Consider the following 6304-nt stretch of genomic DNA (forward strand, 5'->3'; position numbering starts at 1 on the left):
TGCTCTATGTGGCTTTTGTTTCCTGAAGGATTTCCTAGCTGCTAGGATGAAGAAAACAATAAGAACTGGGTCCCAGAGCTGAACGATCGAGGCCCCCCGACTCTTCAGTGCACCCTCAGGGAAAAGCAGTCAATCACTTTTGTGTGTGCAAAACTCTGCAGACTCCTGTGGTGCACACTCACATCACACTGCCACCCCAGGGGGAGGAGGAAAGTCCCTGCAGTTCTGCTGTTTTCTGGGCCCCTGCTTGGAGAGTGGTTGCCTGATTGTGACTCAGTTCATGGTTTATGGCAACACTGAGCTGAGAGCCCACTCCTGGGCTCACTGATTGTAGCCTGCTTCCTTGCTCCAATGGTTGGGAACTCAGCCATACTCACACACCCCTGTTCTTTCTGTGACCCCAGAGATCCTGAGACCATGCTGTTCCACCTAATATTCTGCCCCACTTTACCACCTGGGCACTTTTCAGACAGGGAGGTTCCTCACCAGAGCAGACTTCTAAAAGGTCTGATTTTGTGCTCAGCTGCTATATCAGCTTCTGGAGGCCCCCTCCCCCCATGGTTTTTCTTCCAATATATCCCCTCAAATTCACTTCTCTGCACCTTCTACCTTGCAAAAAGTAGTTGATTTTCTATTTGTGGAATTGCAGCAATTCTTTTCTTAGATCTTGGGTTGAATTCACAGGTGTTCAGAATAATCTGATAGATATTTAGCTGAATTCAAGGGACCAGATGAAATGAAGGTCCCTTATTCTTCTGCCATATTTCCAGAAATTGGGGACTTAGAAGATTTAATAATTGCAGCCTCTTATTAGCCTTTGGCAATATAGTTCCCTCAAAAATGTAGACTTCCAATGCTCAGTTAATTCCATGTGTGAATAACCACAGGCAAATATTTCATCTAGGCATGGTATTTAGCCTGAAGATCCCTTTCCCTTACATAGAGATCTCTAGGCTTTTCCCAGTCCTCTATTCTATAGCTTAATGGCCAATACCTTGAAGTCATTTAAAATAATAGGCATTAGTAGGGGGATACCAAGTGTAATATCTCAATTGATTGACTTTTGTCTGAAGATGTCTTTGTGAAGAAGAGATTGTGTATGCAAAAATTTTAAGATACTAAGTCTGTGCCTCACTGCCACTCTTTTTGCCTGTCTGTCTTTGGTAAAAATAGATTTATTTTTAAAATTCTGCATGGATCCAAAATATAGGACTCTCAGTCAATTTTGAATTGTAAAGAATACCACTCCTCTCTCTGCTTACAGACTGGCTAACTCTAGTCTGAATTCCAGAGGGAAAAAAAAGTCTATAGCCACATGACAAGGTTCTGAATTTTCCTACTACTTATTTTAACAGCAAAGTTGTCATAGTACATGATCTGTATCCCAAAGAACAGCAGGTGACAATTGACCAAATGTGTTGCCACCAACTAATAATGGTGACCAGATTTGTCGCCTGAACTGAGTCCGCACTGTTCAAAGCCACACTCAGCCAAGTCCACATTTTAGAGACTTACTGGCAGCACCCCCTTCCAGGTAAAAAATTCTGTCAGGTAGAATGGATTCAGCTGCAGCTACTGAAAAAAAAAAAACTGCAGTAACACAATCACCTACTACCCAGTTCACAGAAAGGAGCTTTGGAGACTGATTTGCCAATAGTAATGACTAGGATTTCTTATACTCTGGCCATGCCAATTTCCTTGAAGAACAGCTGAGGTACCTAATCTAATTTATTTCTCACAATAACCCTCTGCAACAGGTGGTATGTTAGTATCCTCATTTTGCAGATGAGTAAGTTGAGGCTCAGAGTCTAGGTGACTTGCTCAGTTTCACTCATTTGCTAAGTAGTGGAGCAGGTACTTGAATCCTGATCAGAGTGTTGGAAAAGCCAGTGCCTTTTATCATTGAATCATTTAAATCATTTAATCTGTGTTTAGGGTAAAACGGTGTCACTGAGGGCAAAAAGAACTACATTGCAAGTCAGTGTGCCACATCACGGCATGATAAATGGTTATATCATAGAAACCAGGTGAGTTGTTCATGTGCACAGAGCAGAGCCAGCACTCAAGCACTGAGCCATAGCCACATGCAAACACCAGCACCAAATGCACAGTATTTTTTATCTGAATAGACTGCTCAGGATGTAAACATCAGAAAATAATGAGTCAGGTTCTCCCAAGCATATGCTTCATTCCTAAGCCAAGCAAATTGCCACAGTAAGAGCATGGCTTTGGGGCATAGTACCTGGGCACCTGAGTGAGATGCCCATCTGAGGCAGTCAACAGGAATAAGCTGAGGGTTTTCACACTCTTCCCACCATTGGGGCTGCCCTGCTATGCCCCTATGGGGCCTGGAAGTCCAGTTGCTCTCACACTGTGACACGAGCTCCCTTTGGAAATAGGCTGAGTTCTCTTGGTTTGAATTGGCACAACTTCTCCCCTACAACTCCTTTTGATCAAAAGGTGGTGGAGGCACACATGGGATAAATCACATTAATGTACTGTGGACATTTCATAGCCTCCCACAACCTGGGCATCCTGGCAGTGGGATTAGTGTTACATGGGGAAGGACACTTGGCCATGAGCCATGCTGGTCACTGATGGCCTAGAACCCAAGTGTCCTGAGGAGCTAGACCAAGGGGCAGTGGCTCCCAAATCCCTGGGCCCACCCACAGCTCTTTCAGAGGAGATCAGGCAGGATTGTTTTGTTCCAAACAAAGTGAAAGCATGAAAAAAGGAGAGGAATATCCACATCTGGATACTGCTGATCAAATTAGTTTGGGATGTTCTGCTCAGCCTGCAGTGAAGGATGCAGGGTGGTGTCAGCAGGTACACACTGACTTGCCTGCTCTTGGTCCTCTAATACCTACAGCAGAAACTGATTTTCCCAAATCTAGCTCTGGTAAGTGATTGGATCACCTCTTGTGTTTCTGTCTCTTCCGCAGACCATAAACCTAAGACAGGTCATGGTGTGTGAGTGCACGTGTGTGGCTTTTCCCCATCACCTCTAAGGTAGCCATGGCTGCTTTGTTATTTGATTTACTAGATACCCTGAAATCTGATATATTGAAAAGAGGAAAAGACTCATAATAATCTTTCCCTTTGGAAGTGATCTTTATGTATCACAACTCTAGATTCCAGAGTGGGTTAGAATTAGTAATGAAGAGATTTTCATGAAAAATGTCATTCTCTTAAACAGAGTTTTTATGGATAGATAGATGATAAGTGGCCATATAGATAGATGAATAGATAGATACAAGAAAAATGACAGATATGATAGAATATAGATAGTACTATACATTAGACAGTAATATTTACCAAAGGTATGTTTTTTATATACATACATACATGCACAACATGAACACAATCACAGGAAATAGAAAAGGTATTTAAGAAATATAATATCATCTAGAAGCTGTCCCTTTGGTAAGAGGGAAATGGAAAAGAACAGCTCTTTTTTCTTCTCCTTGGTGTGCCCTTGAGGAAATGGAAATGAATTCCTCCCCCTTGCTGCCGCCCTGTGGTATAATGAACTGCCTTCAGTTTCTGTGACACAGATTTTTATCTTTGTGAAATCCTCTATTCCAATAATGTTATCTTTTCACTTCAAAGAGCTAATGGGAGTTATTACTGCAGCCCAATACAACTATACCTCTTGTAACACTTGTATCCCTAAAGAGTAGCATGTCAATTGTGAATATTTAATGAATTGGATCATATTTTTAAATGTATAAGAGGACCTTGCCTCTTAAGGTAATCAATTATGAATCTTTTGGTAAAATGTATAATTAATAATTGACTTGTTATTGTTTAAATCTATATATGTATATACTGGCTTAATTTATAAATCTTTCCAATGTAAAAGGTACTCCAGCAAGTCTGAATCCCAGTAGTGATTTTTCAAGATCAGAATGAGCAGAGGAAGTCACCGAGAGTGTAAGGTGACTCTGGGCTATAATGTGGCTAGCAAGGATTTCTAACATCTTGTCTGACCTATTCCCTAATACCAGGGCAGGTAGAGGAGTCGTTCAATGCCCCAGTCAGAATCAATGGCCATGCAGAATTAAAGTTTTAGACCATTTAACAATGGTCCTGTAATAAAATTCCCACTGGAGTGACAGCTGCTAGCTTTTGAACTCCTTGAGCTCAGAGGGTATGCCTGCCCATGTTCATACTTCATTTCTCAGCCTGGTGTTTTGAATTTAAAGGATGCTTGGTATATGTATTTTTAACTTAGTTTAATACACATAATTATGATTCATGTTTTAGACAAGCAGGAAAGGTCTATCAGAGCAACGCACGTGGGTCTTTGAGAGTAGAAACATCTCTCATTCCACATCCTAAATTCAAACTTGGTGATAAAGAGCTGGTACAAACCAAGGAGGAGAAGATTTTTACTTTTACTTGAAATAGTCTGTATATTTGGAATTTGAATATCTTGTCTTGACTTCGTGAAGCTAGAAAGCCAAAAGGGAAGGAATACAGTACACGGAAGAGAATCAACCAAAAGGCAGTAAGAGAATTTCATGTAGCTACTGGCATATGCTCAAAAAATATTTTTAAAAATCTGGAGAGCGGACATCTTGTGGCTGTGTTGTGCGCGTGAGCCCCGTAGGGCCGGGGAGGTACCAGCTGCCGCGCGGGAAGGAGGCCGAGGCCGCAGCTTGAGAGAGGCCCCAGGCCCTCTGCGCCTGTGTCTGGCAGAGCCAGTAGGAGAGGAAGAGACAATCCTTCCCTGCCGCCCGGATAATCAAGAGTTTTGGCCGGACCTTTGAGCGCACACCGAGAGAATGAGGAGCCAGACGAAAAGCACAGACTATGGCACTGGAACGGATTAATAAGGAACTTAGTGATTTGGCCCGTGACCTCCAGCACAATGTTCTGCAGGTCCAGTTGGGGATGATATGTTTCATTGGCAAGCCACAATTATGGGACCTGACAACCCATATCAAGGCAGTGTATTCTTTTTGACAATTCATTTTCCTACAGTCTACCCCTTCAAACCACCTAAGGTTGCATTTACAACAAGAATTTATCATTCCAAATATTAACAGTAATGGCAGTATTTGTCTCAATATTCTAAGATCACAGTGGTCTCCTGCTTTAACTATTTCTAAAGTTCTTGTATCCATTTGTTCACTGCTATGTGATCCAAACCCAGATGACCCCCTAGTGCCAGGGATTGCACGGATCTATAAAACAGAGATAAGTGCAACAGAATATCTCGGGAATGGACTTAGAAGAATGCCATGTGATGCTTCATGAAGTCAAGACAAGATATTCAAATTCCAAATATACAGACTATTTCAAGTAAAAGTAAAAGTCAGAATAACCTGCATTATAGCTGGAATAAACTTTAAATTACTGTTCCTTTTTTGATTTTCTTATCCAGCTGTTTCCCTATCAGACCTCATCTTTTTTTATTTTATTTTTTGTCTACCTCCCTCCATTCATTCACATGCTCATCTGAGAAGACTTAAATTCTTCCAGCTTTGGACAATAACTGCTTTTAGAAACTGTAAAGTAGTTACAAGAGAACAGTGGCCCAAGATTCAGAATTTTTTAAAAAATGGAGCATGTGTATTATGTGGCCAGTGTTTTCACTCTAACTTGGTTATGAGACTAAAACTATTCCTCACTGCTCTAACATGCTGAAGAAATCATCTGAAGGGGAGGGAGATGGATGTTCAGTTGTCACATCAAAGGAAGCAGCATTATTCTAGCACCCAGTCTTTTTTTAAGACTTCCACTGTTAGAGATTTGAGGTTACATATATACTTTATGCTCATAACTGATGTGCCTGGAGAATTGGTATTGAATTTATAGCATCAGCAGAGCAGAAAATGTGATGTATTTCATGCATGTCAATAAAGGAATGACCTGTTCTTGTTCTACAGAGAATGGAAATTGGAAGTCAAACACCCTTTGTATTCCAAAATAGGGTCTCAAACATTTTGTAATTCTCATTTAAATTGTTAGGAGGCTTGGAGCTATTAGTTAATCTATCTTCCAGTACACTGTTTAATATAGCACTGAATAAATGATGCAAGTTGTCAATGGATGAATGATCAACTAATAGCTCTGCTAGTAATTGATTTATTTTTCTTCAATAAAGTTGCATAAACCAAATTAAAAAAAATAAAAATCTGAATTGGGCCCAAAGTGGTTTTTCTTTTGTCATTCACACTAAAATTTAAACTTTTATGTGAAACTGAAGATGGGATCTTTTAGGGCGAATTCAATTTCTTAAACCAAAATCATTCTGCAAAATGGAGAAAAGTATGTTGCACATCAAAGGCGACAAACT

At 40.7% G+C, this 6304-nt stretch overlaps 1 pseudogene; it reads left to right on the forward strand.

Moving 5' to 3' along the window:
* The first annotated feature begins 4815 nt into the window (after positions 1 to 4815).
* LOC114215725 (ubiquitin-conjugating enzyme E2 D3 pseudogene) lies at positions 4816 to 5252 on the forward strand (annotated as a pseudogene).
* The last annotated feature ends 1052 nt before the right edge of the window (positions 5253 to 6304 follow it).

Source organism: Eumetopias jubatus, unplaced genomic scaffold (assembly GCF_037043125.1).
Source record: "Eumetopias jubatus isolate StellerSeaLion01/CBP00866 unplaced genomic scaffold, mEumJub1_p1.0 scaffold_12, whole genome shotgun sequence".
Lineage (NCBI taxonomy): Eukaryota > Metazoa > Chordata > Mammalia > Carnivora > Otariidae > Eumetopias > Eumetopias jubatus.